Source organism: Typha latifolia, chromosome 10 (assembly GCF_019914945.1).
Source record: "Typha latifolia isolate L0001 chromosome 10, TyphaL0001v2, whole genome shotgun sequence".
Classification (NCBI taxonomy): Eukaryota; Viridiplantae; Streptophyta; class Magnoliopsida; order Poales; family Typhaceae; genus Typha; species Typha latifolia.
Window position 1 is genome coordinate 5,652,679 of NC_133095.1, and position 25,512 is coordinate 5,678,190.

The window sequence follows — 25,512 nt, forward strand, 5'->3', positions numbered from 1 at the left end:
ACGATGAAATTAAGTAGATATATATTTAATTTCACTACATATCCGAAACCCAATAAGGGTAAGTTTTTTTATACTTGGACTCGTGAACTGTTGCACATTTTATATTTACCTTCTTATTAAGTGCTCCAAGGACTTTTTCTCTTTATTTTAGAAAAAGGAGAGAAAAAATAATTATTTTACTTGCCTCCATTAGTATTTGTCACTAGGTGCAAGATATTGGATAGTTGAGGATACCAAAGGGTATTAAATTCGATCTATGTATTCGAGTTTTTTTGTCTATAAGTTTTAGATTTTTCCTATCCATTTTGATATCTAAATTTGTATCTGTATTACTGTATACATATAGTCTATGCAAATATAAATATGAGTTGAATAATAATATTCGAATCAATATTCGCATATCATTAAGTTTAACATCTAATTAAAATAATGGTATAAAAGTCTTTTTTTTATATTTTAATATGAATCTCTAGTATAGCTTTCATATATACAGTAACTATATAAAAACTCTTGTACATTCAGAAAATAAATACAACTGAATGGTATAAAAGTTCTCAAAAACAAAAAGGAGGATATAAATGTAATTTCACCCTAAAAGAAAGAAATTCGTCCATCCGGATTAACTGTCCGCATACATATGCATCATTTGAAAGGACATTTATAAAGGATGCGAAGCATTCTTCTTTACTTCATATAAGCGGAATTCTGAACCTTATTCCACTAAATAAATAGTTTGATCTAATAACCCTCCAGTATGATTATGTTAACTTAGGGTTAAGATTAAATTTTGAATATCAGAATAATCGGACTGAAAAATAAGTCATATGACAATTTACGAAATAAAAATATAATAAAAAATTATTGATATAAGAATTTGAGAGTTTTTTTTTAATAATTTATGAGATCTATATGTACCAAGAAAAAAATCCAAAAGATTTATGTGAACATAACCGTTAGTCTGTAGGTCTCTCAATTTTTCTCCCGGCCTTAAATGCCTTTTTACTGGCCATGCAGATCCCTCCCCATTAAACCTTCTCTATTTTTTCAAACTCTCTCTCTCTCTCTCTCTCTCTCTCTCTCTCTATATATATATATATATAATTTGATTTCATACCTAAAAGAAAGAAAGAAAAGAAAAAGGATATCTGGTTTTGCAACAAGATCTATCCAAATTCTAGATTTTGTGAAAAAAAAAATAATATTTATCTAATTTTTTGTGAAAAAAATTGTGCATCCAAGCACATAATTATATAAGATTACTACAGTACTGAGATGACAAATTTATCTACAAAGTTGACGATTCAAAAAAAAGGTTTTAAGGAGTACCAATAAAAAAAACCGGAATGAGTTGATATGAGAATATACACGTAAGGTACGCATAAAAAAAGACTAGAAGATAATGAGAGGCGATTGGACGTGTCGATATTTTTCCACAAGAAAAGACTTGAGGTCTTGGTGTTCACCAAACCTCATGTGCTTATAAATTGCAGTGATGGACTCAAAGAATGCAACTTTTTTATCACCACAACCTCTCTCTCTTTGTCTCTCCCCCCAAATAGAAGTAATTTAATGGCTGCCAAAAATATCTTTCTTGCTTTTGTAATCTTTTTCTTAGCTATTAGTGGAGATCTCATCCCTCGTGTGAGAGTTGTTGCTACCTTTGATCCCCAAAACCCTGGCAAGCTGGCCTGCAGATACAACTGTCCAATTAGAGGAGGCCCATACACTGGTCGTGGAGTCCGATACACTCGTCCTGGAGGCCCACACATTGGTCCTGGAGTCCCATACACTCGTCCTGGAGGCCAATACAGGCCCATGCGCTCTCCTCCTCCTTCTCCTCCTCCCGTTAAGGAGACTCATGCCACAACCACCAAGGAAAAGAAAAAAAGCTATACTATCGGTTAGTCATACTGGTTGGACAGACTCAGAGTTATTTTAGAGGTTTATATATATGTTCTTCTAAATTCTTTCTCTTAAATAAAAGATGAAACAAGGTCATGCACGCAAGTAAAGAAATTTTTAAATATTTTCACACAAAAAGCCAAATATGTTAGTAGACCCAATTTAATGATTTTAATTAGTTGGACATAAGAGTGTGAATGAGTTGAGCCTGACCCGACCGATTCTAGCTTGAACTCTGGTTCTAGCCCATGTATGAAACTAGGCTATTTTCAAGTCAGACTGAACCAAGCTTATTATTCAAGCTAAACTGGACTGAGCCTAAGCCGCCAAGTCTTAAAACAAACCAAAAACTATTTCATATATATATATATATATATATATATATATATATATATATAATATTAATAGCTATTATATTTGAGCTGGGCCTATCGAGCCGAGTCAATCCAGAGCCATTGAGTTCAAGCTTGAGCTGTTTGTTTATTTTGATACCATGGCCTAGTTGGAATTAAACGTAGGACTTTTATATTCAAATTATGTTAATATAATAGCTCAGCCCTTGACCTTAAATGTTCCAATATTTCTAATCATATTCTTTATAATTTTATTTTTCAAGTAGCACTCCGTAATGTTCAAGATCAAAAGTCCGTTATGCATCCAATTGCTGTCTCTGTGGTTCTTCTGGTAGCTAGCTTTTCATAGAACAAAAGAGCAAATTGTGGAGGAATATGTTTACCTCCTACTCATAGTAAAAGTTTATAATTAAGTTGCTCTTTGTACTCAGAGTTATTCCTTTGTGTGCCCGTACGCATATGTATGTGTCCTTAGTATCTTATAAACGTCTATTCTCCATCCTAATTGGTTCGCATAATTTTTTCTCATTGAAATATTTTGATTTAATAGTATAAAGTTAGTTTTTTTCTAAAATATAAAGTTAGTTTTACTACGTATAACCTATAATCAACAATTTTTTTGAGGGAGTAGTATGCACTGGTATTAATTAATACAGTTGTTTAATTCCATCGGACCAGAGAGGCTCTTGATATAATTGATATATATATATATAGAGAGAGAGAAGATAATTAGGTTGGTTTGTCAAAACTAATATGAAGACCTAAAATTGTCATTCTTTACCATGAAAGAAAATTACTCATTCATTAAAGGATCACAAACAAAATAATAAAAAAGAATGAGACATAAAACTAAAAGAATAAAAATAATAACTAAAAATTTTAAATTTCAATCCCTCGTCTTATTTGGTCAGCAGAGCAAATATGTGGTGATTTATAGAAAACAGTGCAAGGTAGCCTTATCACTGTTGAAAATATTGCCAGTAATTACACGGGGAAAATATAATTTTCTATAATATGTGACAGACCAAAATTTAGAGTGTTTTTTTAACTTTAATTTGTGCCAAATATATACGCAACAGCCTAGTAGATGTTAATTTTTAAGGTTTTAGGGTAGATTAATGTATTTTACCCCATTTAGTTGTTTGGCATAAAATCATTTAACTCTTCTTTAAGTACTTCGTATCACTTTTTTTTTTTAACTCACGACTAAAGTAAAACTATTAAAATTTATGTCTTAATTTATTGACATGATGTGATGTGGGTCCGATTGGATCACATCACAGAGACATTTGACTCACTGTGTTGAGCTAATTTATCTTAGCCTACTTATTTTCTATTTTGCCTACTATTTTAGTGAGTCCTAGACTTAGGTACCTACTAATTATCGACTCATGTGATTAGATGTTTTTTTTTCTTTCTTGACAAACAAGCCAAAACACACATTTCATTAAAACTTAAAAATGGTTAATCTACAAAGAGAGTAACGCTAAGTTCATCAGACTCCAGATACTGTATAGAAAATCTAACCAAAGAGAGAAGACAAACCAACAAAGCATCAATAGTTCTACCAACCACCAAAAGATTAAACTCCTCCCTAGTATCTCTGAAAATAAGCCACCACACTATCAACCATAATAAAAAAGACAAGCTCCCCGCACAAGAGCTAATTCGCCGAGACAATTAACGACATCTACATAATTGTAGTTAATAGAAATGTCAAGCAAACAAGACCCAACAACAGCAACTATCTCTTACGAACTAGATTTGGACTAATCCGAATGTAAAAAAATTATAACAATTTAGGTGGAGGTACCCTTGGAAGTCAGGATTCTAATGGTTTTAATTTCACATAAATTGGAGGTCAAGATGAAAAGATATAAATAATTTAGTAGAGGAAGGTCAGAACGGGACATATTGATAATATCCAATGTTGTGGCGGTCATTAGAGAGTGGCGGACGGCTAAGGGAGGTGGTGTTATGATTCGATCATCTGAGTTAGGTTAGTCAAGTCAACTTAAGTTAGTTTGTTTTATCCTACTGTTTTGAATAATCCGCATGTGAATCCAATCCACTAGGATTTTTATTCCTATAAATAGGAGTAGACATGTGTTGATAATTATATTTGATTAAATCTAAGTTTAGTAATCGAGTGTGGGGCTGGTCGGATTCTCAACTCAAGAGCACCTTCATTAGTGGCCTTCGACGCGACATTCATGCAGAAGTAAAGGCCGCCCAACCAACCACATTGTTGGAGGCTTTTGTAATAGTTTAGTTGTTGGAAAAGAAGCTTCGAGAGCTGGGAATAGTGGCAAAAGAGAGCTGGAGCACCACGGAGTCTATAGGAGTGCCTCAGCAAACATCAGCCACGCATTATGTGTTGGCGCCTCCACCGAGAGCAATGGGTGCAAAAATACCTCTACGGCCACAACCAGAAGTCCTTTCCGAACTGCCATGAGGAGACTTACTCCAGCCCAAGTCGAAGAGAGAAAAGCAAAAGGGCTATGTTTTTATCGTGATGAGTGATTCACCCCCGGGCACAAATGTGTCCCACCGGCAGCTACGGTGATGGTGTTGGACAAAATAGAGGATGTGGAGGAAGAGAAGATAATGGAAGCTGAACTAGACGATACGGCGGAAGACCAACAAGCAATGGAGGGCAGCGAGGAGATCCACGCCGAGATATCCATGCATGCCTACATTGGCGCCAATGCACCTTGGATGTTGCGAGTCGATGGCATAGTGAATAATCAAATGGTGTGGATCCTCATCAACACCGGGAGCACCCACAACTTCATGGACAAGCGTGTGGTCAAGAAGATAGGGATGGCTATAGACGCTACTTCGAGATTTAATGTAGCATTGAGAGATGGCACGACACTTCGGGTAAACGACATATGCCGAGGGGTTCTTTTGAAGTTTCAAGGCAATTCCTTCACCTTAGATCTTCACCCATTAGCCTTACGAGGGGTTGACATCATATTGGAGATGGAATGGATGCAAAGTTTGGGCCCGATGACCTTTGGCTTCTCGGAAATGTGGATGGACTTCAAACAAAGTGGCAAGCGAATGCAGTTAGACGAAATTTGACCGCGACTCGAAGCGCAACTTCAACTAATGGTGGGACTACCAAAGACCGAATGCCATGGATTTTTAATGCAATTAATCCAAAGTCAAGTAGGCCATGCAAAAGAAGAAGAAGTACCCACCGATTTGTTCGCCTTACTGAAGGAATTTAGCGAGGTGTTTGAGGAGCCACGCGGCATGCCGCCGGCTCGACCCCAAGACGACCGTATTGAGATTACTTCCAGAGCGGAATTGGCTAATGTGCGGCCCTATTAGTACTCATTTGTGGAAAAAGACGAGATCACAAGACTTGTCAAGGAGATACTAGACAACGGAATCATCCAACCGAGCCAAAGCTCATAATCCTCACCGGTGCTCCTAGTGCGGAAGAAAGACGGGACATGATATTTCTGCGTTGATTACCGTGCACTCAATGCCATCACAGTGAAGGATAGGCATCTCATACCGGTCATTGAAGAACTCTTGGATGAGGCCTCGGGAGCCTCTTACTACAGCAACTTAGACTTGCAAGTCGACTACCGCCAAATCCGCATGAGGCCTGAGGATGTGCACAAGACCGCATTCCGCACCCATGATGGGCATTATGAGCTCAATGTCATGCCTTTTGGACTCACTAATGCCCCCTCCACCATTCAAGGTTTGATGAATAATGTCTTTAGGGTGTTATTGAGGCAGTTTGTGCTAGTCTTCTTTGACGACATCCTTATGTATAGCCGTTCATGGAAGGAGCACCTTGCTCACCTTCGCGAAGTATTGCAAATTTTGAAGGACAATGAGTTGAAAGTGAAGGAGTCCAAATGTTTATGGGGCCAGCCGAGAGTAGAGTATCTCGGCTATATTATTTCAGTGGTAGGAGTGGAAGCCCATCCACCCAAGGTGCAAAACATGGTGCAATATAAATTTCGAAGACACCAAAATAAATACGGGGATTCCATGGATTGACGGGCTACTACCATTGATTCGTTGCTAACTACAGCAAGATTGCCACTCTCTTAACATCACTATTGAAGAAGGGAGAGTTTCACTAAAGCGTTGAAGAAGGCCATGACCACTGCTCCAATATTGGCATTACCCGATTTCACCAAACCCTTTGTGGTGGAATGCGATGCGTCAAGAACTGGAATTAGAACTATCCTCATGCAAGAAGGAAGGACGGTGGCGTACATGAGCAAGGCATTGTCAGTAAAAAACCAAATAAAGTTTATCTATGAACGAGAGATGCTAGCCATTATCTATGCTGTCACCAAATGGAGACCATACCATATCGGTCGGCAATTCATGGCGCGTACTGACCAGTGAAGTCTTCTTTACTTCCTTGGGCAACGGATCCACACTCCGGCACAATAGTGGTGGGTGAGATAGTTGTTGGGGTACGACTACGAATTGGTGTACAAGAAGGGAACTAAAAATCAGGTCATTGATGCACTATCGCGGCAACTTGAACTAGCCGACTTAGTCATGATTTCTATTCTGGTATTTCCCTTCCTTTCGAAGATTAGAGTTGCAAGTGTGGAAGATCCAGAGATGAGGGAGCTCATGAAGAAGGTCAAGGAAGAATCATCTAGCTATCCCGAGTTAGAAGTGAAGGATGGTCTACTGCTAGACCGAGGGCGAGTACGAGTACCAGCCAAACCCGAACTATGGGTGACTTTGATTCGCCCCTTCCACGATACTCCTATGGCGGGGCATGAGGGAACTTTTAGAACCTATAAGAGGTTAACACAAAATTGTGTATGGGTAGGGGCGATAAAGGAGGTGACGTCCTTTGTTCGAACATGTAAAGTTTGTCAACGCGCCAAGGCGGACTCGACCAAACCAATGGGACTACTACAACCCCTACCCATTCCGGAGCAAATTTGAGAAGATGTGACGATGGACTTCATTGAAGGATTACCCCTGGTTAGAGGACATACGGTGTAGAGGTGTTCATGCGAATGCCGTTGTAGAGGTGCACCCATATTTGGTGAACATAGTTGTAGAGGTGTTCGTGAATGACGTGGCCAAGCTTCATGGCATGCCGCGCTCGACCAATTCTAACTGCAATAGAGTCTTCACCAGCGACTTCTGGACGGAGTATTTCAAACTTCCGGAGACCTGGTTAAACATTAGTTCGATTAACCACCTTTATGGCCAGACCGAGGTGGTTAACTAGGGCATTGAGCAGTATTTGCGGTGCTTTGTTGGAGAGCGTCTAGGGAGATGGCGCGATTACCTTCTTTGGGCAAAGTAGTCATACAACATTGCGTTTCACACCAGCATAGGGATGACATCCTTTAAAGTAGTGTATGGTAGACCCCTACTCTCTTTACGGACATATGACCCAAAGGCGACAACTGTACGGACGGAGGCCGATCTAGAGTTGATGGATCAAGACGTGACCTTATAGAGGCTTAGGACCCACATGGTAGCGGCACAAAACCACATGAAGCAAATCTACAACTACCAACATCGTGAGTTGGAGTTCAAGGTCAGAGATCTTGTGTTTGTGCGTGTTCAACCTTATTGGCAAGTGAAGCTGAGATCGGTCCGTAATCAAAAGTTGGCGCACCGCTACTTTGGGCCCTTTCGTGTATTGGAGCGAGTTGGCCCCGTTGCATATAAATTGAAGCTTCCTAAGGGATCACGAGGGCATTTGTTATTATCTGAGGTAATGGTGTTGCAACAATATGAAGATCAACCCAATTCTACCTAGGGCGGAACTTTCGAGGAGAACTATGGAAGATCTAGCTATCCAACAGACAAAGGGAAAGAGCGTGAGCTGACCCTTGAGAGGCAAGGGGGCACGATCAGATTGAAGGAGGAAGGAGACGACGTCTAATGTTAGATGCCGTTGGAGGAAAGAGAGAGGATTGGGAAGAACTTCAATAATTCATCAATAATGTTCCATTAAGTTGCCTTCAACATATTTAGAGGCTAATCTAACAAGCAAAATAATCAAAAGATAACCCTAGGAACATGTAGTTCGCCGATTGTGTTCAAACACGTTCGAAAGCACTTAATGCGTTCTCTATCTTTGCGAACATGTGCAGGCATTCAAATGGCGTGTTCAAACGTGGTTGAACGCTCTAAACACATTCTCTATTTTTGCAAATATATGCAGGCGTTCAATAGTCGCGTTTGAACATGACTTCTTGGCCATCGAATGCGATTGCCAGAATTCTTATTCTTTTAAAACAAAAGTTATTTCTAAAATAAAAGTCAAGCCTAAGCCATATCTAGCTAAATCATAATAATCCCATATTCCACATGTCCTTGCTTCGAGCTCAAGTAGGCTTCAGCCAGATAGTGGGGTTGGATATACCAGAGCTGATTGAAGAGATGAGAGATCTAAAGTCAGTTCACCCAAGCCCTAGGGTTCTCCTCAGGTTGCATCGATCTAGGGTTAGCCGGTGCCTCTTGTGCCATGGGGTTTGGAAGAATCATCTCTTTGGTGTGAATGACATGTCCGACGGTAGGGCTAGCCGGACCTGATGGTTGATGCTGATGGTTGATGCCGATGTATTGAGGTCTCCCCGCATTCCAACATCAACCCACGAATCACTTCGCGAGTGGCGCAGTGGTCTTCCCTTGTTCTCATCACTAGCCTTCACTAACCTTTCTATGCAGACATGAGGCCTTGCGCAGTCATTGGACTTTTTGAGGAAAGATCCGCTCTTCGTGCTTCACGCCTTGGGGTTTCAATATTTGCGCCCTCCTCCGTTACATTTAGATCTTGTGTTTTCCTTCTAGAAGCCATTGCTCGAGTTGTCATCATTAATGATACGTCCGAGGTCAGCCTGGCCTCGATACCACTTGTTACGATCTGGTGTAGTGGTGTTGCAACAATCTAAAGATTAGCCCAATTCTACTTAGGCCGGAACTTTCGAGGAGAACTGCAGAAGATCTAGCAGTCCAATAGATTTGTAACTTTGTCAAGTAGTTCCTCTTGAAGTGAGGGATCCAATGCAATCAAAATCATGTTGATCGGATATGTAGATCAAAAGTTATAGGGAAAATACTGACCATTGGTTGGTGGCGTGGAGAACGTGATTAATGGAGTAGGAAAGTAATGGTTTGGTATTGGGGAAGATGATGATAGCGATGGTGGGGTATTAAGCTAGATGAAAGGGATGAGGGTGGACTGATCCTTGAGAGGTAAGGGGGTATGGTCAGATTGAAGAAGGAAGGAATCAACGTCCAATGTTGGATGCCGTTGGAGGAAAGAGAGAGGGTTTGGAAGGAGAACTTCAATAATTCATTAATAATGTTCCATTAGGTTGCCTTCTACATATTTAGAGGCTAACCTAATAAGCAAGATAATCAAAAGATAACCCTGGGATCATGCAGTTCGCCGATTATGTTCGAACGTGAGTCAAACTCGTTTGAACATACTTAATGTGTTCTCTATCTTTGCGAACATGTGCAGGTATTCGAACAGCACGTTCAAATGCAATCGAATGCACTAAACACGTTCTCTATTTTTGCGAATGTATGTAGGCATTTGACAGTCACATTCAAACGTGACTTCTAGTGTTCGAACGTGCCAAAAATCTTATTCTCCCAAAACAAAGTTATTTTTAAAATAAAAGTAAGACCCAAGCAATATCTCACGTGTCCTTGCTACGAACTCGAGTAGGCAGCCGATTAAGAGATTAGAGCTCTAGAGCCAATTTGTGTACTGGCTAAGCGTTGGAGATGACGAACAGGATGACTAGAGATAGTAATCATGGTGGAGTGGCTTGGCAAGCTGTCTAATGAGTTTACATGGGAGCTTGAGTCAGACATCATTAATCGTTTCCCTCATTTCACATCTTGAGGATAAGGTGGCATAAGCATGGTGGATTGATATGACTAGGATTTGAGTTAATTATCTCGAGTTGAGTTTATTTTGTTTTCTTTCTAGAATAAATTATTTTCTATGGTCGCGTTCGAATACAAGGAAGTCGCATTCGAATGACTTTGTTTGAATGCAAGGAAGTCACGTTCAAACACCCTCGTTCGAACGTCTACATATGTTCACAAATATAGAGGACGTGTTTAGCACATTTGATGTTGCGTTCGAATGCCCTTTTCGATTGAATGCTTGCATACGTTAGCAAATATAGTGAACGTATTTATCACGTTCAAATATGTTCGAATGCAATCGGTGAATCTGCACTCTTTCTAGGGCTTTCTTTTGACTGTTTTGCTTGTTAGGTTAGTCGCTAAATATACGAAAGTCAACCTTATAATCATTATTGAATGAATTAAGTTCTTCCCTAAATCTTCTCCTCTCGTTCTCTCTCATTCTCTCCCACCATGGCTACACCGTCTCTAATCTCCTCGACTGGCCTATCCCCCTAGACCCTTAGGAAAGACCCCTTCTTCCACTTCTTCTACTCTCTTTATACCCAAATATTTCCATTGAATCAAGATCACATCAAAATTCTGCCCATCCTAAACATCTTGCACCATCACATTCTCATCCCAAGTGATATAAAAAAGATAAGAAAAACACTCTGCCAAAGAGGAGTCCCAAATCCAAATATCAATCAAAAACTTAACTCTCTTTCGTTCATTTACTTTCCACTGTAAACCCAAAATTGATCCCTGCTGCATGACTCCCCTCGAAAAGGAGAAAATTATGGTGGAGCTCACTAGCTTAAAAGATTTCATACGACTCTTTTATAGTATCTTTGCATCAATTAAAGATCACATACGATTATTCGAGTTAAATAATCTCTACCACCATTTGCAGGTAAAAATTTATTTAACTCCTTTAGATTGAGTATGCCCATACTCTCATATTCTTTCCTCGTGCACACTTTATCCCAATTGACCAATGCAGAGCCTTTCTTTCTCTGACTGAGTATCATGCCATAAGAAATTCCTTGTTGGCTTATCTATTCTCTTCCTCAACCAAATCGGCATATTAAAAAAGGCCAAGTAGTACAAAGGAATAGCACTCAAAATAGAACCCCATCCAGAGATAACAGCTTACCCTTCCAATCAGTTAGTCTTTCCTCAATTTTTTCAATAATATGCATCCAATCCTACTTCCTCTGTTTACTACTCAAAGCAATATAATAAGAATTTTTAATACAGTAACTTCAGTTTCCTCAGTTTGCACAAACAATAAAGTATCATCTGCATACTAGAGATTTATCACTCTATTTATTATCATATCACAACCCCAACTCCCAAATAATTAGCCCTATGTACCATTCTATATAAACCATCAGCCTCCAATAAAAAGATAACGAGATAACAGGTCCCCTTGTTTGAGACATTTTTACGAATTGGGTCAAATTGGATCGTATCAAGGGGAGATTGGGCTTAATAGATTAAGTGTTATTTGCTTTAATTAGAGTTTTATTAGGTTAGAATTTATTAGTTAACTAATTCAGCTCTGCGTAGTTTTAGAAAAATATTCGAAGGATATTTCACGGATGACCAAATATTATGAAACCACTTGGAGAAGATCTAAGACGTCCTGATCTACAACTTTTATATTCAAGGTTTTTCCAGATTCGTACTCTATTTATGACAGAACAAAAAATCAAATCGAGAAGGATAATAAGGCTGATTTAGCTAAGTCATGTTTATCTCGTATATAAGCCCTTAAGGCAAGTTAAATTAAGTTATGTAACCCTCTATAGCAAGTTGTAGTTCGAGTCGTATAAGCCTTCAGGGTTAGTTTAAGGCAAATCCTAATTAGAGCCATATAAGCATTTAGGACTAATCCGAGTAAGACTCATTGTACCCCACCTCTATATTTAGAGGGCTGGGCTTCTTTATTTATTTATCCAAGCATTGAGAGTTAATTGAGTTTAGTTTTCTTATTATCGTATTTACCATTTTATTGTAACCAGTAGATCGTATTTATTTTTCTAAGAGTAGATCTAAGTTAGAAACTATAATTCTACATCCAACTCATAGCCACCATCACCTCTAGTAGCTATCCTATCCTACGGCCATCCACCACTATCCTTGGCCATCCGCCACCCTCCGACGACTGCTGTAATGTCAGATATTTACTATTCTACCTCGTTCTAACATTGCTCCTCTATTTTAATTATACCTTTCCATCCAGACATCCAATTGACGTGAAACTAAAGCCATTAGAACCTATCTAGGCTACCATCACCTAAATTTTTATAATTTTCTTATGTCCATATCAGTCCATGTAACAAGACATTTTCTGCATTTAAAATAACTACCAAACCCCCAATTATAAATGATAATGGATGACTCAGTAATTACAGATGGCTTAACCCATTCGGTCCACTACACTAGAAAAGCTCTCCTCGTCAAAATATTTGCCAAAAGATCCCATCTAATCTTTTCATCAGCTTTCTCAAAGTCAAGTTTTAATATAATACCCTTTCCTTTTAGCTTTTTAATCCAAAGATTATTTCATGAGTACACCATGCCATCAAGAATATATCTCTCTTTTAAAAAGGCACTTTGATATTCGTCAATCAGATTATCCATCGCTGTGCACAAACGAGTAGTCAAAACTTTTATAATCATCTTATAACTACAATTCAATAAACTAATTGGTCAAAATTCTTCAATTCTTTCAGTTTTACTTATCTTTGGGATAAAACAAATCATAGCATAGTTAAGTCTTCGAATACTACACTTTCTAGTATGAAAATAAACAATGTCAGGACCTCCTCCTTGATCTTTGATCAAAAGTGATGAAAAAATCTCATCCTAAAACCATCCAGGCCCAGAGCTTTATTCTCAACCATGCATTGAAAAAACAGTCTTGTGGACTTTTTTCTTCCTTAAAAGGCATAATTTGCTCCTCACTTTGCTCAGAGTTTAACTTATTCTTAAGCCAAATTTCCTCGGTCATTCTTAATCTCCAGTCAACCACAGAACCAAAACTTTTTTATAAAAATCTGTGATGTGACTGTATATGTCGTAGTTGTATATACGTACTTAGCACGTAGAACCTTTCTTCTTCAAATATCATTGTCATCTTGCTAGTAATAGATATATGCAAAGATAAGTTAATGGCCTAGCTTCGGGTTTCAAGTCAATAATAAATAACCATAAGTTAACAACATCAGATCGCTGTTTACCTCATAGGAGAGATGTATACATAGTATTGTGACTTGTTGGACTAGAACTACTTCCGAGTCTTCGCGCCGGTCATATTCGGACTCACACACTTGTATCCAACGTAAGATTTAATAGTAGAAAAGACGACGTGCTTTCGTGGAAACGTGAGGTTTTTTTTTTTCTAACAGTCGTGGAACGAAGATGACAAATGATGATGTTTCTCTCAAGCTTCACAACAGAAGTGATAAGCACTTATAAGGATGAGGTTCTTGGAGTAATCTTGGCCATTCATGAATGCAGACTGTCAGTATTTTCTTAATTTCTTCTCTTTTGATGTGGATGTGCAATCTCATGTACTATATCTTTTCATAAATACTTAAGTTTAAAGTGATTCATTACTATGGAGTGAAGGTTCCATGACCACGCATGCTGATCAATTTTCACCAAAGTGTATCTTCAGATGCTTTTCACAAGAATAGAGACCTACATATCTCAATCGTTTTTCTTCTTCTTTTTCTTTCACTAGATTTACTTCAAAGATAGTGTTATAGGTCCTTTATTAAGCCCCTTTATAATGCTGCAATGCAAAAGTTGGCAATCAATAGGTGGACCAGGAGATAGAAGCACGAGAATTTGGCAATCAATAGTTGGCCGATTCCAATCCTAACGTGCAAGTCTTTTTTATTATTATGCATTGTTATTACTTACTATGCATGCCCATATAATAATACGACATCTAAGGAGAGGCTCCTTCTCCTCCTACAATTAGAGAGGCTCTATAATTCAAACAAACACATAGAGAAGATAACTTATTGACTTGTGGTAGAAATCATTTGCCTCATTTTGTCACCCACCAAATAAATGGTGACTTGTAGCAGAAAACAGTACAAGAGAGCCCTATCACTGCAGAAAATTTGCTAGTAACAACAATCTAAGCTAAGCATCAGTAGTTACAGCAATAGAAAGTTTGGAATTTCTTCACGACCACTATTCCTACATTCTCCGGTGATATCACTACAAGGGATCAATTCTCCCTTGAGAATATTGCAATTATTCACAAAATCTTGCTAAATCATATGTATACGGAAAGATAATACCATAGTACATTTAAGAAATCCAAAGCTTTAGACTCTGTAGGTAGAATTGACAAACAAATGAAAGATATTTTCTTTGAGTTAATTAACTCACAGCTATTGCCTATTTTCACATTGAGACCTTAGCTGTGCACAATCTCTCAAATGCATCTTCCGTTATTACTCTTGAATCTTTAAGTTAATAAGAAAGAAAGAAAAGTTAAAGGTAGAATGGTTATTTGACATTTTTCGTTAAGAATAACAGAGCAAGAAATAAGTGCTAAGTTAAAATTTGTAGATTAGAGTAACAGTAGGGAGTTATTTAAATATCTCAAGATATTGAAAGTATGAATTCGGAAGCAGTGCGACAAGAACAAATTAATGTATAATTCGAAGTTTGAAATGAATTTTTTTCTAAAATTTAGGTACGTGTTTCCTTCTAAAATCTCTTATTTGTGTGTATACCCTCCTAAAGTTGATATTCCCTTAAAATCATAATGGAGTTGTTTCTAACTGTCAAAATGAAAGACTAATTTCACTACCTTAATTTAATTCTATTTTTTAACTTTAGTTTCTGTATTTGATACTTCTTCATTTTCTTAACAATCTTATTTGGAGTTGATCCCTAATTAATTCTTCTCAAAATAATACCGAGATAGCTTTTTCTCATCTTATTATTTTTCTTGTATATCCTTCTAAATTTAGTATTTGTACCTTTCAAAACCTATTGTTTGCATCGATAGCATAGGTACCCTACTACTACTACTTTTAATTATTATTATTATTATTGTTAATAATTATTATTATTATTATTGATGACTGTATGTTAAAATCTAAACCATTTAATAGGTTAAATGATAAATATGCACTTAAAATGTGTTACAAACTAGATCTAGAATGATTTGGACATAAAAAAATTATGAAAATTTACATAGTGGTAACTTCGAAGTTAGGGTTTTAATGGTTTTATTTTCACCTAAATTAGATATCAAGCTGAAAAGATATAAATAAAATAATGGACAGATTGGTAAATATCTAATGTTACAATAGTCGTCAGATGATAGTCGATGGCCAAGGATGGTAGTAGATGGCCATAAAGTAAGGTGGATCGTGGTGGAGGATAGTAGTTAGGATTTGAGTGCTTGGAAGGGTTCTACGATTATGATCTACCTCTATAAAAATAAATGTGATCTAACGACTACGATAAAATAGTAAACACATTAATAATAAAATAACTAAACTCAATTATTTTTCAATGCTTAGATTATTAAATAAAAAAAACTTAACCCCTCTATATATAGTTAACTTAACCTACATGTTTGTTTAAATTTAATTAACAGATCTAACAACAAAGTACTTTTTGTACGTATTCAATAAATTATAAGACTTGATTTATAACTAATAGCAATATAAGGTGTAAATCATAATTTCGTTAAAAAGGGAGAGTGTCGTATACAAATTTTCCTAAAGTTTAATTGCTTAGTTAATGATTAGTTGTGTATGGTTTTTGGGTAACCATGGGAAAACAAGGACTTTTAAGGAGAATTGAAGTAAAAACCTAATGTAGACAGGATTTGCCTTGTAGATATTTTTCTAGGAGCAAAGAAACAGTCTAACTAGCTACCTAGAGAAGGAATTTGTGCTTATAAATAGTGGTGCCAGTACTCAAGCATGCAATATTTATTACCACAGCCTGATCTCTCTCCCATAGAATTAATGGCTCCTAAGAAGATTTTCCTTGCTTTTGTAATCCTTCTCTTGGCTGTCATTGGAGATGTCATCTCTCATGTGAGGGCTGCAGATGGTTTTAATGCCCATAATACCCTAGTCCCAAATATGCCGGTTTGCGGATCCCACTGCCCACCCAGTGGACAACCATACACTCATTATGGAAGACACTATAGGGGTGGATATGGCGTACCAAACACTAGGGGAGGAAACCCAAACAGGCCTACACACCCATACAATAGGGGAGGAAACCCAAATATTCCTCGTCCGCCTCCTCCCCCTGCTACAACCACCAACGAAAAGAAGAAAAGTTCTACCATAGGTCAGTTTTATTGGATCATTTCTTCTCTAACACTACTCCTTAATATCCTCGAAATATTGTAGAGGTTTTGTGTGTATATTCTTTTAGTCTCTCCAAGGATTATCCTAAATTTGATTCATTTGACAGAAAGAGATTTTATAAATATATATATATCATAGTCTCCTCTCGGTTAAATTAAAGATTATTCATGGGTTATTGAGCATACACACGTAAATATAAAGTCTAGAAGGGATACACCAAGAAAAAAGCATTTTAAATATTTAAACAGAAAAAGCCAAATATTTTAGTAGGCCTAATTTAATAATTGTAATTAGATGGATGAAGGTTTTCGGATGGCCTAACACTAATTAAGCCTAGGACTTTCTGATTTAAACAGTGTTAATTTAATAGTTCAGTTCTTTATCTTTATAATGTTCTTACAATTCTAACCATATTCTTTGTAATTTAAATTTTCAGGTAGCACCCCTTAGTGTTCAAGATCAAAAGTTTGTTACGCATCAGCCTCCCTTCTCGTCCCTGCAGTGGTTCTCTTAGAATAAAAGTGAAATTACATCAATATTGTGGAATAAATATGTCTACCTCTTAATTATAGTAATACTTTATAACTAGGTTGCTCTTTGTACTTAATTTGGTGTTATTCCTATGTATGCTTGTACTCATATGTATGTGTCCTTACCATCTAATAAATGTCTACTCTAGATTATAAAATGGCTCTGATAATTTACTTCTTTTTATTTTGAAGAAAGTCCACGGACTTGATCATGTAATTCATTTCAAATAATCGATTACAACATGATACAATAGCAGAAATAGAGAATAGGGTAAGAGTCGTAAGAACAAGTCTTATACTTCCCAGTATTATAGACGAAACAATAATAAAAGTAGGTATCAATCACTCGAGCACAATAATAACAGAGGAGCTAGAATAGCATAAATCTTGAAAAGCTGAACACTCAACTAAGGAGCAATCCTAGGCAGAAAAATAGGCTCACTAGTGACAAAGTCCAATGAATTTAACAAACACATGAGGACCCCCATTTGTGAAGACCCGTGAATCCAAGAGTAAAACTAAGAACAATCAAAGAAGAAAAAGAAAACAAATGAGGAGGGGCAGAGAGCAAAAGATCTCCCTATTATATCCTATTATATCCAAAGAGGACATTCATTATTACAAAAATGAAGACCTAAACAGGGCAAAGCCATGGCAGATCCTAGCAATTGGCAAGGCTGAAAGCAAGGCGAGGCGCGATGAAGCATGGAGTGATGTGAGGACGAGTCGAGATCGAGACTAGCAGCTATTGTGCGCGGGTAGAGACAGAGACTAATGAGATCCATAGTACCTAGCTCAAACCATGGTAACACGGAAGGTCAAGGAGGGGATCGGGGCGAGATCCACGATACTCGACTCCAACAACTGCGACATGGATGGCCGCGACACAGATGAGAGAGAAGATGTGAGACGGATGGTAATAGGGAAAAGAGGAGAGAAGATAGCAAAACCAATAGAGGGAGAAAACTATTGTCCCCTCCGCTTAGCCCTTGGCTAGGCAGAGGGGAGAGGAGAGAATGTAACAACCCAACTTTATATATATATATATATATATAACTAGATACATGGCACGACCACAGTGTAACCGGCCTCGTGCCATGCAGTGGCAGGAAGGGGGCATGCCACGCATCCCCTCGCATCGCCGCAGCCACCCGCCAAGACCCTCCCCCACCGCCTTCCCTCCCTCTCTTTAAATCTCTCTCTCTCTATCTCTCTCTCGGTCACTCTACTCTCTCTCTACTCTCTCTTGCACTCCTTCCTCTTCTCATTGCCAACGTCGGCCCGCCACCGCCGGTGAGAAGCTCTTCGTCTCTCTCTCTCTCTCTCTCTCTCTCTCTCTCTCTCTCTCTCTCTCTCTCTCTCTCTCTTTCTCTCTCTCTCTCTCATGCCCAAGCTTGGGCTCGTCGGAGTCGAGTTGCCAGTGAGAGGCCGGCCGCTGGCTGGCCAGCAGCGGTCGGTGCCCTCCCCGCCGGCCCGGGTCCGCAACCTCCTCCCTCACCTTCTCTCTTTCTTCTCTTTCTTATCTCCTCTTCTTCTTCTTCTTCTTCTTTTTCTCTCTTTCTTTCTTTCTTTTTCTCCTCCTCCCTCAGCTCCTTCTCCTTCTTTCTGCACATTGCTAGGCCGAGCCGAGCACTGATGGCAGAATTTACTTATTTTATTTATTTATTTATTTATTTATGTTATTTATTTAGGTTTTTTTCTTCTTAATTAGTACAAGTAGATTATTTAGACATTAACTATTGTAATAATATTATATATCCTTCAATATAATTTTATTAATGATAATTTTTATAATTTATGATTAATTAGGTATAAATATAAGTAATACTCATATTTATTTATTTATATCTCTATTAGATTAATATATAGATTTGTAAATTATAATTATCAAATTTATATACTAATATTTTTATGAGATACATTTTAAATAATTCTAATAATTTATTATACATTATTATTTTGTAACAAATAGGATAATCGGCTTATGTATTTATTTATTATTTTATAAAGTAATGACTACATAGTCCCTAATTAATCAAGATATAATTTAATTATAATTAGGTTTTTATCTATATTTATATTTTATTTATAATTAAAAATCTAATTAGGTTTTACTCTACATTTATATTTTATTTATAATTAAAAATCTAGCCAGTTATAAAAATAAGTAGAAATTCTAAAATCTAATAAATCATCATATTTTACTCGAACGGATTATAATGGGGATAAACAACTAACTTTATGTTACTTAAACATTTTCAGATCCGGAACCCCTTATTTGAGACCCCGTGGACCTTGCTAACGATAAGTGTCCCTCGGTTAATTGACGGACGTGAGAAATGCGTGGTTTGTATCTTCTAATCAAACGGTGAGTAGTCTTATCCCCTAGATCCCTTTCTCAAATTAGGTTATATTATATATTATGTACATGTATGTTTTTGCCTCCAGCATGATTATATGACTTTATCTAGAGATGATTACAGTCGAGCATATTTTTATCATGCATATAATTAGACTGATCTTGGATATGAGTACGATGATGATAAATAGAGATGATGAGAGATGATTATACTGCTGTAAGGTTATGTCCAATTGATCTGTAGCATGGGTATGCATGTAATAGGTTAGCATGAGTATGCATGTGTTGACTATATAGTTGGAGACTATATTGCATCATTTTTCTCTTAATTCTTATTCCACCTAAATTCCTATTATGCATTGACTTGTATCATACTGGATATATGCATATGATATACCATTTAGAAAGAAAGTATGAAATGTGATTTATAGGATGGTTGATAAAAAGCGTGAGGATACTCGAGTGGGCGTGAGGGTTAGGACGCGCTTAGTGGATGATTGATCGCTCGACATAGTCGCGATCCTGTTGGCCTTACGTCCGAGGTCGTTAGTCTGTGTGCGCAGCAGACATTCGGGCACATGCCGTTCGTTAGGGCATATGTGGCGAGTTATCCTCGCGAGATTTCTATCAGCTAAAAGGGTGCCCGGTCTGGATGGATGTTGATACCCTTAGCGGACGGCAGGGTATGGTTATATTTGAGATACTCCTTGCGGATAGCAGAGTATGCTTTGAGCCTTCGGGCATGATGTTGAGACCGGGTACCGGGTGTTGATTGTGCATAGTGGTCTAGTATGATGATGACATATAAAGATGACATTGATGACTGAGATGTTGAGAAATACATATAATTTTATTATCATCTGATTACCTGATTATTGAGTTGTCAATATACATCATATATGGTTGCATTTGATATCATAGCATGGTCATGGTCGGCATGCATCATGTGTTATATTTGATAGAGAGTTATGATGATCATATAACATGGAGATTTGTTTATTCATTGTCGAGGATTATATACTTTTATCAGTATGACATGTTATCTATTTTTCATTTATGTATTATTGAGAATACATTCATATAATCGTTCATGACATGATGCTCTTTCGATTTATATTATTCAAGTACATGATTTACTCTCTGTTTGGCATCACTGATTCGGGATAAGGTCTATTTACTGAGCCTTTTGCTCATGACTCTCTTTATTTCTTTTCTAACCCTCTAGATATTATGATACGTGATAGCGACTTAAGATATTATGATAAGATATTTTAAAGCAAGGATGAGGTGAGCTACAGACGTGAAGCGGTATAAAAGATAGTTTAACCAGACTTTGAGTTGTATCGTTGTTTGTTATATTTGTACCTTATTGTATCAGATGATGATTTGTATAGTACATGTCAGATTATAGAGCACTTGTGTATCAGTTGTTTAGTTGTATCTTGATAATTTGTTGTGGCCTATGTGGGCCCTACCAGATTATGTAGTGGTCTAGTGTATATTATTATGGATTTGGATATTCATATGTTAATAAGTTTATTTGGCTGATAGTATGATGTATTTGGTGATAGATTATGTGATATGGATAGGTTAACAGGTTTTATTTGATGATGTCATGATTATATGTGCATAGGAGAGTATATGTGCGTGACGGGCCCCGCTTGTCCTGTCACATGTGCCGCGCGTGCCATGTGGGCGCGTGGGCGTGCACGTGCCTGTGTCGGGCGGGGGCGTTACAGAGAAGCTGCTGGAGTTAGTGGGGAAGACCCTCTTGACGAGAGGAGGAAAACCCCACTAGGGGGAGAAAACCGTTCTTCCTTCCACCTAGCTCTTGGTTAGGCGGTAAGGAGAGGAATAAAGCCGCTGGAGGTGGCAAAGAAGACCCTCTTAGTGAGATTTACCCTCTTAGTGAGATTTATTCTCTTGTCTCTCTTGTCTGGCTATGTTATTGTTGAAGGACCATTTGCACCAAAAAGAAATATCCATTTTTTAATTGGATAATGACATTAAACTATATTGATTTAATAATATAAAGTTAATTTTACTAGGTAAAACCTATATTTTCTTCTTTCACCTCTCCCACCTCAAGACCTGCGATCTCCACCTCGATCATAAATCCCTTTATGTTATGCATCATTATTAATATTTTGAGAGAAGTATTATGCACTAATATTAATTACTATATTGGTTAAGGTTTGATTTTCTTTAAAACGCTCTTACTTGTTTGAACTTAATGTGATCTGATGACGAGTATACATGATCAGGGAGAAGTTAACCCCATTGCAGTTGAAACATATTAACCCCATTGCCTCACCCGAGATTGATCCTTTACTTTTCAAAGCGACAAGAGATGGCTTGCCGTGAAGCTAGTGATGAAAATCATGGCATGAAATTGCCAAGGTTGTGGAAGCCCCTTAACAATCCGTAGCCTCTCTAGCCTCATAAAGTGCTCTAGTTCTTGTGTTGCTTTCATTTCGAAAATGAAATCTAGATCAGATAAAGCAAAAAAAATAAAAAAAATCATTGAGTCTCTTCCCCTCAAAGACTATTTTGGCATTAGCTCTCTTGATCTCTTTGAAGGTCTTTGGCTACTTTGGGATGAGCACGTCCACTTAGAAATTTTGAAGTCCTCTAGTAGATATATTTTCGCTCTCATCTAGGGATGCTCGTCGGATTCTAATTGGATTATTAGTGGAATCTATGGTGACCCCTACCATGAGGATGATTCGAAGCTCTAGAATATCATAAGCGACTTTGCTCTCGGTCCAACCCTGCTCTGCTGCATTGGAGATTTCAACAATATAGCTTATTCTGCTGACAAGTTGGGGGTATGGCAACAAATTATCACCGACTCAAAAGTTTCAACTCCAAAATTAATGCTGTAGGGCTGATGGACTTGGGTTATGTTGGTTCGTCTTACACTTGGTCTTATAGGCACTCAGAGAACAGCTTGGACCGGGCACGCCTTGATCCTACACTAGTCTCACCATCATGGAACTGCCTCCTCCCTTCTGCTAGAGTTCTCCACTTGCTCACTATCTCCTCACATCATAACCCTCTTCTTTTGGACTCTACTCTGGTCAGAAGAAACAAGCTTCATTGCTTCAGGGCGAAAAACTGGTGGTTCAACATCAAGGGTTATTATGAGTTCTGTCAAAGCTGCTGCCACATGCAGGTCGGCTAACTTTGACCAAATTAGTTCTTAGCTCGATATTGGTATTCTTCATGGGTACCACTATCTTTCTCAAGTCTCTTCTCAATAAGATCAAAGGCTTAATGCATGACTTCTGGTGGGGCTTTCAATCGAGCAGCTCACAAATCTATTTCAAGAGTTAGGATCTAATTTGTCGCTCGCTTAACACTGGAAGGACTGGGTGTTTGCTCACCTGAGCTTATCAACAGTCTAGTGCTAAAATTTTTTTGGAGATTAGTGGCAACCCCACCAGGCCATCCTTTCCAAAGCTAGATACTTTCCTAATTCTTCTTTCTGGGCTGTAAAGATGGAAAGTAGATCGTCTTGGACCTAGGCTACAATTATAAAACTAAGGGATAACCTTAAGGAGAATATCCCTTGGTCTATAGGAAATAGTTCCAAGGTTAATATTTTGAAAGACCCTTGGCACACTCACACTGAGCTATCGGATATCTCTCTTTCGAACCATATTAAAACTATCCAAGACCTGATAGAGAGTTCAGCTTGAAATTTAAAAATTTTCAGGAGTTGCTTCCAGCGTGACGTGCTAGGTAACAACACCGAAGCCTATTGTCTAGCTAGATTCACCATTCGAGAGCGTGCCTCTAAGGAAAGGTTGGACCCACCACATATTTGGATTGTACCTTAGTTATCTAATGAATTTTGGCCTTTTGAACTTTAAAAGAAGGTGAAGTTATGAGATATTTAATAAAGAATATTAAAATAAAAAATTAATTTTGATATTAAAGTGTTTGAAACTATTTTAAAGTCATCATTGAAGTGCTCAAATGGTATCATGAAGGTTTGGTAATTTAAAAAAATACCCAATGACATGAGAACAGCCTCTAAATTCAACTTTCTGCTCTGCCATTCAAAGTATGTTTGACTGCACTCTAGGGTCATTTGAACGCACCTAGAAAATGTTCAAAAGTTGTTCAAAGTCATTTGAAGATACAAAGACTAAAAATTAGGCCGTTTGAACGGGGTGAACTTGCATTTGAATGGGATTGCAGAATCTTCATAAAATATACTACTTCATGAAATCTATTTAGAAATCTTTTTGCCTTATCTTTCTAAGCAATATTTACCTTATTTCTAATAAGTGACTTATCCTATCTCTAAGAAGTACTTATCTTATCTTTAAAAAATATTTATCTTATTCTAAGATGTATTTATCTTATCTATAAGAGGTATTGCTTTTATCTCTAAGAGGTATTGCTTTTATCTCTAAGAGGTATATAAAGGGGCTTAATCTAACACTAGAGGAGGCCATCAATCATTATTTGGAGATCATTTTTTAGAAACCTTTGAGATCACTTTTTAGCTTTAGATGGAACATGCTGAATCACTCTCAACTCTACACATCTACATTAAATTTAGAAAACTATGTCTCGAGGGTCACTAAAACGGAAGAATCAACCTCGAGTAATACTAAGGTTTGGAAAGCTATCACAAAAAGCAGTGTATCACGGGGTCTAGCGAGCAAGATTACTACAGATTGAGTTGTGGAGATCGATAGGTGATCCGTAAGCTTCTTGTTAACTACTATAAGGTTTTATTAATTAGTTTCTGTCCGAGTTTGGATCCGTAATTTTTTTTACCTAATTTAGAGTTTTTCCACATAAAAGGTTTTGTGTTTGTGATTTTCTTTTTCACGCTTTATTTTTCATATGTTATTACTGATGGTGTGTGATTGATCCTATCTTATAGGGTATTTATTATGTTTTTCAATTGGTATCATATCTTGCCTAAGGATTTACATAAGTTAATTCTTTTTCGATACAACTTTGATAGTAGCAAAAATTATTTGAACACTAAATGGCACACAGTTTGTAGTTGTATTTCTGTAGCGCCTTTCTTTTTCCAAATATCATTTTCGTCACTAGTAATCATGAATTAATAGCCAAGTTTTGGGCTTCAGGTCACTAGTTATAACCAAAAGTTAACAATCTAAGACCGGTGTTGACCATCAAATCGTAGATGCCTACATATTATTGTGACTTGTTGGACTTGGACTACTTCCAAGTCTTCGCGCTGGTCAAGGTCGGGCTCACACACTTGTATGCAACCATGGAAAAAGTTGTGAAACAAATTAGGTCAAGATTTGATCGCAGAAAAAATGACATACTTTTGTAGAAACTTGTGTTTGTACGCACAACGATCTTCTTACAGTAATAAAAAATGACAAACAATGATATTTCTCTCAAGCTTCACAAAAGAAGAGATAAGTACTTATAAGGATGAGGTTCTTGGAGTAGTCTAGTCCATTCATGAATGAAGACTGTCACTATCTACTTAATATCTATATTTCTTCTATTTTGATGTCGATGTGCAATCTATGTACTATATCTTTTCTTAAATGCTTAAGTTAAAGATAGGATTACGGCTAGGTTGTTTATAAGCCCGTTTATAATGTTGGAATGCAAAAGTGTGATTCATGGGTAGGTGTTGTGTGTTGCTAGAATAAATTGTAATACGTGCATGGGAAGATGGTAGCCGTTATTTAGATTATTTTTGCAGTTTTATCTTTACCGGATAAAAGGACAACTATGCCATTAAATGAGAATAATGGAGCAAAACAAAATAAAAGTACTTTTGTCTTTTTACTGTTAAACAGATCATATTATTTAATTGCTCAGTTAACTTTTATTCATTTATGGTATATGGGCAATCATGCAAAAACAAGGATTTTAAGTAGTATTCACATAAAAACCAAGTATTTTAAGGTATACACCTAAACAAGGAATGAATGACTTGTATCAAAAAGCAATATTAATTTTATTTTTTCACTCCTACCCATTTTAGTTTATCTTTACAGTTTTACGCAATTTTATTTTTAAATACCAATATTACCCTTTCACCATTTTTGATAATATCTCTATACATTAAATGCTTACAGATTTCATAAAATTTTCCT

The 25,512-nt window shown here is 37.2% G+C and overlaps 2 long non-coding RNA genes across 2 annotated transcripts; both read left to right on the top strand.

Moving 5' to 3' along the window:
• The first annotated feature begins 1,527 nt into the window (after positions 1 to 1,527).
• Positions 1,528 to 2,760, top strand: LOC140795982 (uncharacterized). Its single transcript, XR_012110398.1, has 2 exons — positions 1,528 to 1,900; positions 2,522 to 2,760. It is a non-coding gene; the product is annotated as an uncharacterized lncRNA (long non-coding RNA).
• A 13,208-nt stretch (positions 2,761 to 15,968) lies between these two features.
• Positions 15,969 to 17,201, top strand: LOC140796700 (uncharacterized). Its single transcript, XR_012110504.1, has 2 exons — positions 15,969 to 16,493; positions 16,950 to 17,201. It is a non-coding gene; the product is annotated as an uncharacterized lncRNA (long non-coding RNA).
• The last annotated feature ends 8,311 nt before the right edge of the window (positions 17,202 to 25,512 follow it).